The following is a 13582-nucleotide window of genomic DNA, read 5'->3' as shown; positions in this document are numbered from 1 at the left end:
CCGAAAAATATTTTATGGTAAAATACTGTTTTTTTACTTAACCTGCACTTAACCTGCATTGCTTCAGTATATATCCAGCTGTATATATGGATGCAATGGAAATGCCGTGTAAGAAGTTGTGTATATCACTCTGGAAACAAGCATCTGCTAAAAACCTGTAATTATTTATTGCCATTATCTACAATAATGCAGAAAGTGTTTTGTAAAAAAAAAAAAAAAAAATCCAGTGGAATCCAGAAAAATATTTAATGGGAAAAATGTTTTTTTTTTTTTTTTTTTCCTTATTCACAGTGTGGTGTGGAAAACCAAGTTGATATTGGAATCATTTACCAAGCTTTACACTGCAAAAGAATAGTCACATTGCGATTAGATATTCTAGCTCATTCAGAAGATTAGCCCATCTACATGAACGCTATTGAACACTAGTTTCAAGACAATCAATTATTTATCAACAACCTTCTAAAGCCTCATATTTCCAACGTCGTTCATCATGGTTTTGCACATACTCCACTATATTTGATAAAGGGCCTCATATGATTAATGGTCAACACATTATAAAAAGGTTCAGAATACTCAAAATTTCAAGGAAACTTGCTTCAGTAATATTTTTTAGTTTTACGTTTAACATTTTTAAATTTCAAAATGAATTAGTTCAGAAAATTTGCATTTCATTGTTGGAAAAACTAAAAACTCAGTATGAACCTGTTAGTCTGCTGTTAACGTATGGAACTGTTGTGTGGATCCTGGGTGTAGACTGGATAGATAACCAGTTGCGGTTTCTAGTCCTCCACAAACAGCCGTTGTTTTTGCTGTCCAGTTCACTGCAGTACCGAATGCCACTGAATCTATTAAACTCGGGTTTGGGACATTATCAGGGTTAAACTAACCACACCAGTTCCAGGAAGTAGAGGGCAGAGGAACTCCCGTGCATTTCATTTTTAAAAAATGTGCGTGAGCATAGCTAGCAGCAGAGCACTAAAGCCGTTCCTGCTGAACGATGAAAGAGACGCGCTCTCTTTGCGCTTGAGCCACCGAGTCAGAAACGGGCTTCTGCCGCCGCGTCTCTGAAGCCGCTTTTACGAACATCCGGCAGCGCAGACGAACGGTCCCTGAGAAGCTCGCCGATCCGGCCGAAAACCAAACTAACAAATCCAGCTCCGCAGAAGAACTTCACCACATCCTTGAAACTTTGGACAGGGCAGGTTTATTTCCCCTCACGGACATACGGCCTGATTTATTGACACCTTTAGCAAAACCAACAACGCAACCAGTGATTGGTCATGGCATTTGTTTTGCACCAATGGTTGTGTTATTAATTTTGCGAGTGCTAAAATGTTTTGCACTTGCTGAAGGTTTCAGTAAGTCAGGCCCATACTGGCTAGCTGAGAGCTGGATTGATGGAGTGAGTTGAACACTCGGCAGAGGGGTGTGATATTGCTGATCAGGCACGGGGGGTGGTGGGGGGGGGCGTTCAATTAAACACAAACTTTGGAAAAGAAATACACTCATCTGCGTATTTGCTGAAGGGACCTTTCTTGTCAGTAGGCACAAAAAAAACAACTGCAGTGCTCATCTTGTTTCCTTATGTAATTATTCTTGCACTTAAAATTAAAAAGACAAAGCAATAATGAACTGTGTCCTTTTCTTATAGCACACACTCCAAACGCATCATGCATACACATGCTTTCGGCATATTATGCACACACACACACACACACACACACACACACACACACACACACACACACAAACTAAATAGCACACACACATGCACATGCACTCACTGAACACACTCTAAACTGTAGGCAAATAATGTATGATGTAGTTAGTAAGTTGAAAAAGTCATTCTAATTTTGAGCTGAAAGGTTAGTGTGTGCTAAATGGCATTCTCTGGCAGCACATGTGACCAATCCGGTCTCTCGACATGTAAAGAGCTCTGGTCACAGTGAACGTGAGTCACCCTGAAAACAATGATGTGTTCATTCATGCAGTCAATTGTTGTTACATTACATTCTATTATTTTAATCTTCAGAAAATTAACTGCTGTGTCAATGTTTCCTTTTCTCTGCATGGTTAAAAAAGGTAAGGTAACCCTGAAACAAAAAGAGCTGTACCTCTGATTACAGAATCATGGTGACGCACATGTATGTTTTTGTTTGGTTTTGTTTTAAATAGGTTTATTCATTTATCTCCAGGTTTTGTTTACTGTAAATGCATTGCTTCATTGTCATTTTCACCAGTTGTAGTTTAACGCAATGTTTTAGCACACTTAAGAGGATTGTTTTGTTTTTAAATAAATTAATGTTGGAGAGACAACAAGGCCTGGCTGTGACTTTCTTCCACTGTATTATTTTTAGGACACGGTGTTGATTTCGTCGGGAAATTCACGGAAGTCTCCCTCTTATCAGACCCCAAAGGAAAACAGACTGTTTACTGTGCTGACAGGGAGTCAGCAATAGTGACTAGGAGACTTTTGGGTCAGCATTATGTAAAACTTAAGGTTAGGTTCTTCATAATACAGTGTAATCATGTTTTCTGTTGTTGTAAAGACGATGTCATGGGGAACAAGTAGGGTGTCTCGGCTGCAAAGGTTAACCCAATGTGGGATTCACTGTTGTACTCTTTTGTCTGTGTCTATATATAAGGACAGAGGTGCAGGTTCCAGGAGACTTGGCAGCTCAGTCTCGTACGCATCACGAGTATAGCCATTTCACCACTCACATTTTGCACCATTGTATATTGTCATTATTACTGAACACACTGAACAATAAACTGCATTCATTTTAACCCGGCATTCCTCGTTGACACTGCACACCTAACATACACATGGGACTCAGGATATCTGCACCCCGTAGTCACTCACCTATACACTAGTGTTGTAGCAGGATACACAATTGTATTTATGCAGGCTACACTATTCACGTCTACCAAGTTAGACGCACGAAACTGGGGCCACTCTACTGGTGGGCAGTAGTCTCCACCGTCTGGGCATAATTGTTAGCACAGAGGACAGGTTAAAACACTTTGTTGTCACTATGAGTCAGATAATCAAGATAACATAAAATGAATCCCATTCCAGTAGTGACTTTGATGTGACAATTTTTGGTTTCTTACAGCTGGTGACCTCCATGCGCCGTTTGATGTATGTGAGGGGTTTCTTACAGTTTAAAGACAGACATCCAGATAGATCCAGTGGATCTTTACGTCCCTCTGGTAAATATACATTTGTATGTAGACCTAATTTATATTTACGTTACTATAATAGTGTGGGTGCGTGGTTGTGTGTGAATAGACAATAGAAGACAAATGTAGATGTGGGCAGTTTTGAAGGAACCACCTGAGCGCCAGAGTTTATTTCTGTTTCTGTTCACTAATATTTATTCTGAAGCTCAATCTATAATGTTATATGTTACGTTACTCTAATGTTACTGCTCCTGGCACCTTACATTAGCTTGCGTTTCCACAGCTAATGCGATGAGTCACCTCTTCAAATGTGTTAAACTACAGCGACGGGTCAAATAACATTACAAGCATATTCTATTGTGTTCTATTATATTTATATAATATTTAAATGGAAATAATTTAAAATATACTATGGAATACATAATGAGATCCTCATGAGAACTTACTATATGAGCCTTGAAGTTTCAGTCCATCATTTTTTCATATTTAAAAAAATGATATATTTGATACCTTCTCAAAGAGTAAAAGACAAAAGAGTCCTGATCACAAAAGGAAGAGGGCCCCGGCATGTCAGTTGTGAACACATTATAAATGAGGTGACTGTCCGCTGCAAAGTGCTTATTAGAAGCTGTGCATATCTCTTTTTACCAGATACTGAAGTAGTGCCAGACTTGTCATGGACAGGCAATGATGTGGTATTATATTGCTTGGTAGAATTTATAATCTTCCAGAACATCTGTAGCAGTGAAGAGATGACTACAGGATGCAGTTTCAAAGAAAAAAACACTTCTGAAACTTCCCAACAAGAAGAGCTTAAAATGAGATTGGATGGTAGATGATCGGAAAAGAGTATTTTGGGTGGCATCCTGGAGTCGTCTCTTCACTGTTGCAGATGTTTGGCGAGTACTATTCAATGAAGCTACCAGCTGAGGACCTGTGAGGCGTCTATTTCTCAGACTAGAGACTCTGATGTGCTTGTCCTCTTGCACAGTTGTGCATCTGGACCTTCCACTCCTCTATCTGTCCTGCTTAGATCCAGTTTGCTCTCTTCTTTCAAGACAGTAGTGCATATTATTGTATGAAATCTTCAGTTTCTTGGCAATCTCAGTGGAATAGCTTACCTGTCTCAAAACAACAATTGACTGACAAGTTGTTTCTTTTTTGGCCATTTTTTAAGCCAAAATTGAACTTTAGAAATGCCAGTGTACTAGATATTGTAGTAACTGAAAGAAACACGTTGTCCCCTTGCACTATTGTTTATTGTTTACTGTTTACCATTTGCACTATGTTTATGTTATGTTATTGCCCTACGTTTATTTTATTTTATTTCATTTTATTTATTTTATTTTATGTTCACTGTTATGCACCACCAGATCAAAACAAATTCCTCGTATGTGTAAACCTACTTGGCAATAAAACCTGATTCTGATTCTGAAATATATTTTTTAGCTTAATTAAACAGCACAATTGTTTTCAGCTGCGCTTTCTCTCATACCATATTAGCACATGAGCATAAATAATTAAGGATGAGGCAACACAGTGTGCTGTCAATACACTGGAGTAATGGCTGCTGAAAATGGGGATTTGCAATCATCTGTAAAGACTGAATTAAAAAACTGTTCTTTCAAACAATATTTTTAAAATATATATTATCAATCTCTTGGCTGTATTTTGTGACCAATTTAATGCTACCTTGGTGAATAATATCACTTCTATAAAAGTTATGAAAACATAAACATTTCTCTGTGATTCCAAACTTTTGAACAGTTGTATACATCCATCCATTTTCTATACCCGCTTATCCTGGGAAGGGTCACGGGGGGTTCTGGAGCCTATCCCAGCATGCATTGCGCGAGAGGCCGGAATAAACCCTGGACAGGTTATCAATCTATCGCAGGGCAAACACACCATTCACACACACCATTCATGCACTCATACCTATGGGAAATTTAGAGTCTCCAAAATAGGTCTACCTGCATGACTTTGGACAGTGGGCGGAAACCCACACAGACAAGGGGGGAACATACAAACTCCACACAGTAACATAAAATAATTATGTTGTTTTTACACATTGGAATCCTTTTTTGTGATTTAAATTCTCTAACACGATATGATGAAAGAAAATGCTATCAAATCCACATTTGTCACAATAAACTTCACAGTAAACCCTGGCCTAAACCCCCACAAGGGCAAACCTAGAGAGAAGGTGGCAAAGAAAAACTCCCTGAGTGGGACACATAGTGATGCTATGAGAGATACAATCAGAGAAAGCTTTGTGATTACTTGCCAATGGCAATAATTTCATTATGCTTTATTATTGTAATAATTCTCATGTGATAATTATCAATCAAGGAAAAGGGATGAACAGAGTTTTAGAATAACAGCAGGTTTGCAGGTGAGGCTACTGAAGGCTCAGATGTAAATCCTACAGCATGGAGCTGACAGGGTGAATTGCAAAGTAAAATCTGAAAAGAGCACAGGAGACTGATGGAATCGAACTGACAAGAGCTCATGATACTCACATTTCAAGTTTGTACATAACCATAAAAACCCAACTAGACAGGAATAACATCAATCTGATATTTGATTGACATCAATCATGCCTTTGATTTAACCACAAGAGTGCATCTGTTTTATGCATAAACATATGAAATAAAGTTTTGTCTAATGATTCAGATCAAAGGAAAACCAAAAAGATACTGCTTGCCTGTACTTAAAACAAATGCATGTTCAGTTCATAAAATAATAATGAAGAAAAAATTATTACAATTATTAAGTGAATTTCCCCTATAGTACCCTATCTGTGTGAAGAAATGTGGTTCTTTGTAAAGTTACATTTATAGTTCCAAAGTTTAGATCAATAACATTTTGTATTAAGAACAAAAATAGTCTCTGTTACTGCAGGAAACATACTGGTCAAAGCAAGGCTGGTCAATTACAACAGAGTGCTGTTCAAGCACCAGCTTTATACCCCTCTACCAGAACAAAATGTACCGACAAGGTAACCAAACGGTTATTGTTACCTCTGTATGCATGTCTGCTGTCTTTTGATAGGCTATTAAAACACCCCTCTTTATACTTCCATGTCTCCGGTAGCTCCATCCTAAATCAACATTCATGCATACTGAGGCCTATCACATTGACCAAATGTGACAGGCCTCTGTGCGTGTGCCTCCCATTTGGTTCTGGTAGGCCATCAACCAGCCCCCTTTGATCAGTTCACATGTCTAGTCTGCCCCAGATCAAGTCAATAACCAGGCATGCTGAGGCAGATTAGAAACAACCAAAATTCCTACACCTCTTATTTGTTCAAAAAAAAAAAAGAAAGAAAAGAAAATGCTCACTGGGATGACATCACTGTTACGGAAACTTTAACTGGGCATATTTGCAGAGGTCCTTCGTTCCTACCATCTTTGTTCACATGGAGAGAGAAGTATGGGAAAACTCTCTCAGTAAATGTGTCTGTAGAAGTGTAAATGAGTGACATGTCACTGGAGTCGAAGAAGGACACCTCCCCCCTGTCATAGTCCAGCTGCACTCTGATGCTCTGGGGCTTCCTCTTCAGTGTGAGCTCAGTACCGTCAGCTGCAATGTACTTATCACCATTCCTCAGCGCTAAGACCCAGAATCCACTCTCTGGGCTGCTTGTTATCTCTCCCTTCCTACTGATGGACTCTTTCACCACTCCTATATCCCACTCAGATATATTCCCCACCTTCACCTCCCAGCTGTGTTTCCCTGAGGTAAACCCCTCAGATCCCAGCATATTTGTATACCTGCTTAACCTCTCTGGGTTGTCAGGGTATTTCTGGTATGTACCTAATCTCACAGTGGTCAGATCATCAGAGAGAGAAAGCCAGGGGGATGTAGTATTGGGGTCCAGCAACACGGGAGCTGAAATTTCAAGAGGAAAGATATTTAAAAGTCTGAGAAAAGAGAAACATTTCAAATACTCTATTTAGATTAGGTCACATACAAAGAAAATATACAAATAATAATAATTATGGATAATTATAAATATTTTGGATAAATATTTTGGATGGCAGGTATGCCATCCTGCTAAGTCACACCTTGGCAGGGCAGCGTGCCCCATACAAATACAGCACTGAGAGTTTGGCACTTTGCAGGGCTCCCTACAGAAATAACCACAATGACCACAAATTCTCAGCCCTTAAAAACTTTCATTTCTGTACCTTCTAACACCCAAACCTGGAGGATTTAGCGTTTTTTCCTTCTTTTTCCTGCTTGATTACATCATCCCAAATACTCCAGGCCCAAAAAGAATATATGTCTCCCTATTGGACATATATAGAAGTGCACTCATTTAAAACAGAGGCAGACACGGTGGCACAGTGGTTAGCACTGTCGCCTCACAGCAAGAAGGTTATGTGTTCGAATCTCCGCTTGGGGCCTTTCTGTGCGGAGTTTGCATGTTCTCCCCGTGTTCATGTGAGTTTACTCCGGGTACTCCGGTTTCCTCCCACACTCAAAGACATGCATGTTAGGTGCACTCCTGCAGTTGCCCTTGACCAAGGCACTGGCCTCAGAACTGGAGTTGGTCCCTGGACGCTGCACTGTGGGTGCCCACTGCTCCTAAGTAACTAGAATGGGTCAAAATGCAGAGGACAAATTACCCCACGGGGTTCAATAAAGTCTGTCTATCTATCTATCTATCTATCTATCTATCTATCTATCTATCTATCTATCTAATCATCTATCTATCTATCTAATCTATCCTTCACTAGTAGCTTCCCGGGGAGCACATCTACCTAAGACACTTTTGGATGAGCAACAGGCTGCGTTCAAACCCCACCTCGGACTCATAAAAACCTCTCACTCAAACTAAAAATAAAACACTGAAACTATATTTTTGCATGTCAATAATCTTTGTGGGAAAGTAATTTATATTTCTGTATTTATACAACTACAGAATAAATATACCCACGCTTTACACAGTTCCGCCTTCGGTATTTTGACTGAGTTTAATGTTAGCTACCTATCAGCGTTGCATTGCGGTCCGGTAGGTAATGTTACCGGTCATATAGAACCTGACACAGGATAACGACTTCTTCACGGCATGTATATCTATTTTCTTAAAAAGTGACAATGTCAAATACATCGCTCTGCCATATCTACTGTTCAATACTTTTTAACTAGGCTACCATGACTACACTGCAATGCCACTTTTTTAAATTTTCAAGTTAGCTAGCTCTATATATCCTCTACCGACATACAAAAAATTGTAAGTTATGTACAGTAGCCCATTACAAACGCTTCCATTGAAAAATATGAAATACACTTTCATTTATTTGTCATTCATTTTAAAGGGAAAATGATTGAATCCATATGCATTTATGTCAGCTAGAATGTGTGTTTAAATGCATGTGTATGTGTATGCATGTCTCTCAACCAACATTTACATGAATTACTATTATCACTAACTCATAACAAACACAGTACAAAAGAAATGATATCTGAAGAAAAACACACTTTCAACATACAAAAAATGCCCAGGTACTCACATACAAAGCACTGTCTATAAGTCATCATTCAAATCTATACCTATCATTAGGTGTATTGGTATCAAAATTGCACCAAGTTACATGAAACAATATTGGTCATTTTAGCTCACACAAATTAAGCTGTATTCCAAAGCAATGCTGCTACCTATCCATCCATCCATTATCTACACCTGCTTATCCTGAGCAGGGTCGCGAGAGTTGCTGGAGCCTATCCCAGCGTGCATTGGTCGAGAGGCAGGAATACACCCTGGTCAGGCTACCAATCTATCGCAGGGGGGACACACCATTCACTCACACTTATGGGAAATTTATGGTCTCCAATCGGCCTACCTGCATGTGTTTGGACTAGGGGAGGAAACCCACACGGACACAACGAAGAACATGCAAACTCCAAGCAGAGATTCGAACCCAGAACCTTCCTGTCGTGAGGCGACAGTGCTACCCACAGGACCACCTAAATTATTTAAGTAACTTGGCCCTGTGTTATTTCATATTACCATTTGAAGGGAATGTGGTCATTCAAACTTTTAAGTGTCACATTAAAGTATCACATAAAAAATGTTTAATTTGTCTTAGCTAAGATAAATATAAACATTGTTTATTGTAACTTGGCCTAATTTTGATATCATTACTTTTAATGGCAGGCCTAGATTTTGCAAGTCTTAATGACTTATAGTGCTGTGTATGTGTGAGTAACTTGGCATTTTTGTACATTGAAAACATGTTTTTATTCAGATTCATATATACTGTAGTTAAAGTGATTCATACTTTAAACATGAAATGAATATGAAAATGAATAAATCAACTAACACATTTCAAAATTCAATTCACACAGCTAAAAAAACATATTATTAATTAGGTTTTATATATAATGCTAATTCTGTGTTTGCCTGGGATCTAATTTCAAATTGAGAGAAGAGCAATGCACCCCATGGGACCTTCATAAACTGAGACTGGGTGACTCCGTATTGTTTATCTTTAGCACCATTTCAGAATACAGCTTGTTTCTTCAGATCTGTGTGTTCATTAAATACATGGAAAAAACATAATTTCACCGGCTGCCCCAGATACTCACTGTACTGCACCATCTTCAGCATCTTCTCCCAGACTCTGAACTTCAGGTTGCCCAGGTGTTTGGCCACATCTATCAGTGCCCCTGAGAGCAGCTCTGGGTCCTGCAGTGTGCACTGGGCTCTGTAATGACAAGCAGGAGTCACTCAGGCTTTAAATGGTAAATGGACTGCATTTATATAGCGCTTTTATCCAAGGCGCTTTACAATTGATGCCTCTCATTCACCCATTCACTCACACGCCAACGGTGAAAGGCTGCCATGAAAGGTACCAATCAGCTCTTCAGGAGCAATTGGGGGTTAGGTGTCTTGGTCAGGGACACGTCGACACACCCAGGGCAGGGGATCAAATTGGCAACCCTCCGACTGCCAGACAACCGCTCTTACCTCCAGAGTTATGTCGCCCCAGATTTAGGGTTTAAAGAGACTTAAACAGACACTTGAAAATAGGTCAGAGTCTGCATACCTTTCCTTGATGTTCTTGTAGCTCTGAAAAACACATAACAGCACAATTGTAATAAGATGTATACATGTATAAACGTACTCAGTAGAGACCATTAGGAGAGACATGTTATAATAAGTGAAAAACAAGAGCCAGGCAAATAAAAGTGATGTAATTTTAACAGTAAGCAAATACGAATGAAGGTACTGTAATGTACAGGTAACCGTCAAGATAAAGGAAACGCTTGAATAAATGAAGGATGCAAAGAATATTGAAAGCAGGAGCTTCCACACAGGTGTGACTCCTGAGATAATTAAGCAGTGAACATCCCAGCATTCTCACGGTTGTGTATAAAAATGCTGGGCAGGTTTTGTTGACCATTAATTTTGCTACCATGTGGCTGGAAGATTGCTCATCAACTCCGAATCAACTCACTGCAAATCTAGAGAGTGAACAGGCAGTTTCATCCATCTGTCTTGAACTTTGCAGCAGTTACCTGCATGTAGTGTGCAGTGTCACTGCTATTATAGAGGACACAATGGTGAAAGACAATTATGTGGGGGAAATGAGGCCTTCTGTAAATTATACAGGACATGTCCTACTCTGCAGTGGTGATGTTTTCTATTGACTTTCTGGTGACACCAATTTTTTACAAAATTAAAAAATATAAAAAAAAAATTTGTGATGACATTTTAAAATGAGCCGATGCATCTCTTTGAACACCTGCACTCTGAGTTTGACACACTCACAGTAGGCTACTGCTGCATTGGTGCAGAATAAGGGAACACGGCCAAATATTGTGAAAAACCACAAACCAGCATATTGAATTAAAATAAATCAAGCTCCTACCTGTAAAACGGAGGTGTCTTCAGTGTCCATGACCCTCTCTATAGCTGTGATTTTGTCAGAAAGAGTGGAGATTTGTCTTGTGATGTTTTCTATCTTCTCCTTCATGATCCGACTCTTCTGCTCATCTTCCACCCTCAGTACAGCTAGTCTGACCTCCTCTTCCTCTCGCAGGAACTGGTGGAGCTTCTCAAACTCTGCCTTTATCTGCCTCTCTGTGTGCTGGGCCTGACTCTGCAATTCAAACACACTATTTTAAACTTAAATAGTGTAACTATGTTTTGTTATTTAAGTGTGGTAGCCAGTGTATTTGTTATGCCTGTCAAAAAGAACACAAACCAAAAACAATTATTTTGTATTTTTGTGTACCTGAACAGTATTCGTAATTGCTTTCCTTACCTTGATGTGTTCTGCTGTTTCCTTACATTCTTGTTCAACCTCAGCAAACCTCTTCAGTTTTTCTTTAATAAGATTAAGTGCAGGCTTGAGTTCCTCCTGGCGTTAAAAGAATCAGTTATCACTTACAGAAAGACACAAATGGCACAGTAATCTCCCTTCTTGCAAGTGAAGGTCAGTACAGCTCATTAAGAACACTGGAAACGCAGTCAGGAAAATAGCCCTGCTACAAATTAAGTAAAGATTAGTGAAACATACTTATAACACAGCATAAAATGTTATGTGATGCATTTTCAAAACAATTAAACCAGTCAAATTATACAACATATAGGATTAAAAAATAGCTATTGCTGTGTTGTAATTTCATATATTTTATAGTAGACTGTAAGAAATGTCAAAGCACTTATAAAATTGATTTGACTTATTGGTACAAGATTTTTTTGCGCATATGTATAGCTCTTGTCTCCACCAGTCATTGTGGATTTCTGTACTTCCTAGTTGTTGCTCAGTTCTCTCCCCAAGCAAATAACGGAGTATTTCGCACCAGTTTTATTAGGTTGTGACCTTTATTATATTAAAGGTCATGTGTGATATCTCCATTTGTTCTGTCAGTACTTCTAATTTGACACATCATTGCTACATATTTCTAAAATGGCTCTGCATATTTCAGTGTTCATGTTCGGAGCCATATTCTCTGTAAAAGGCCCCCAAGCACAACTGTCAATCAAGATTAACCATGCTTGCATTTTATTCATAAAGCCCTACACTGAAAGTCTAAAATATGTGATGTTTTAATGGTTGTAAACACACTTTCAGATACAGTGCTGCCTCTTCCTGCTTTTGCCTGATCAGCAGGTTTGTTCCTGTTGCTGCCTTTGCGAGTGGAAGTGGAGGCCAGACTGACTGTATTTACAAGACCTCATACCACAGCTGCCGTCAGATCTGAATGTTTTACACAGAGATATTTTACTCATAATTGATTGTCTTGAAAACATGAAATACGTTATATTCAAAATAGAATACCTTCAGTTCTAGTACAGCCTCTTCCACTGGACAGACTGGGTGATTTTTGTGATTTTTTGAAGTCTGACAGACGACACAAAGAAGCTCTTTGTCATGTTCACAGAAGAATAGAAGTTTCTGCCCATGAAGACTGCAGTCTGTAGTCTTCTGCTTTAAGTAGGTCCCGCAATGTTTCTTAAAGCCAGGTTTATAGCTTCCATTTTACAAACTCAGTCTCTCAGTCTGATATTTTCACTTTCGCTGAAACTACAACAGAACACACCCCATGTCATTCAAAACTGGAACAAACTGGCTGATCAAGATTGTTGTCTTCAGTCTTCTTGAACTCTCTTGTATACAGAGATGATAATTAGAGCCAATATCGGCCATTATTTGACTTTTTTGACGACATTGGAATTGGCAGTTATGCCGCCGATGTGCCCCGATTTTTTTATAAGTATAATAAACAAAAAAACAATGATTATTTATCTGTACTTGTCTGTTCGAACGTTGTAATTACTATTTGCTAGAATTATCCAGTAGAGCGGGAGGTGTAATACAAGTGTGAACTGCAGCAGCTGAGGCGCTACTTCTCTAATAAGACGTTTGTCATTCGTGCCTCATCCAATATTCTCCACTGCAAGACTTGTCTGCACAGATTCGATTGCCGCAATACAGGTATGTATATTTAGTGGAAGTTTTTAATTAAATGCGTTTATACGACCACTCTGTTTATCAATCCTCATTATCAAGCGACCGAGCTAGCTAACATATTTGGTTCACTTTAGCAAGCTAGCTGGCTAGCAGGCCTTTATGAAGTAGCAGTGAGCACATAAGCAGCGTAGGATCTACATTTCCAGAGGACATCGCTGTATTCTCAAAGAAATAACCAGCCAAAATAAAATGGAGATTGAATGTATCACAGATTTGTTTTTTAAAAAAAAATCTGAGATAATGATATCAGCTACTATGTGATGCTGTGTATATAGCCAACGCGTGATTGCATGGGAGTATGTAATCTAGTCACGCGTCATCGTAGCAAGCTAACCAGACAGTAAAAACGCAGATAAAACACTTCTAACATGGATAATTTTAAACCATGTTATCTAGCTTTGTCGTGA

General features: G+C 39.0%; 2 long non-coding RNA genes across 2 annotated transcripts; one reads left to right on the top strand and one right to left on the bottom strand.

The window, feature by feature from the left end:
* Nucleotides 1-268: 268 nt before the first annotated feature.
* LOC135247566 (uncharacterized) lies at nucleotides 269-2002 on the top strand. The gene is made up of 2 exons (XR_010328237.1): nucleotides 269-749; nucleotides 1156-2002. It is a non-coding gene; the product is annotated as an uncharacterized LOC135247566 (long non-coding RNA).
* Nucleotides 2003-7986: 5984 nt separating this feature from the next.
* LOC135247579 (uncharacterized) lies at nucleotides 7987-12605 on the bottom strand. The gene is made up of 3 exons (XR_010328239.1): nucleotides 12483-12605; nucleotides 11463-11558; nucleotides 7987-11297 (listed from the first exon to the last, which is right to left on the bottom strand). It is a non-coding gene; the product is annotated as an uncharacterized LOC135247579 (long non-coding RNA).
* Nucleotides 12606-13582: the final 977 nt, after the last annotated feature.

The sequence above is a fragment of the Anguilla rostrata genome, chromosome 2, assembly GCF_018555375.3.
Source record: "Anguilla rostrata isolate EN2019 chromosome 2, ASM1855537v3, whole genome shotgun sequence".
Taxonomy (NCBI): domain Eukaryota; kingdom Metazoa; phylum Chordata; class Actinopteri; order Anguilliformes; family Anguillidae; genus Anguilla; species Anguilla rostrata.
The sequence above is the reverse complement of the archived record's forward strand: the minus strand, read 5'-3'. Positions and strand labels throughout refer to the sequence as shown.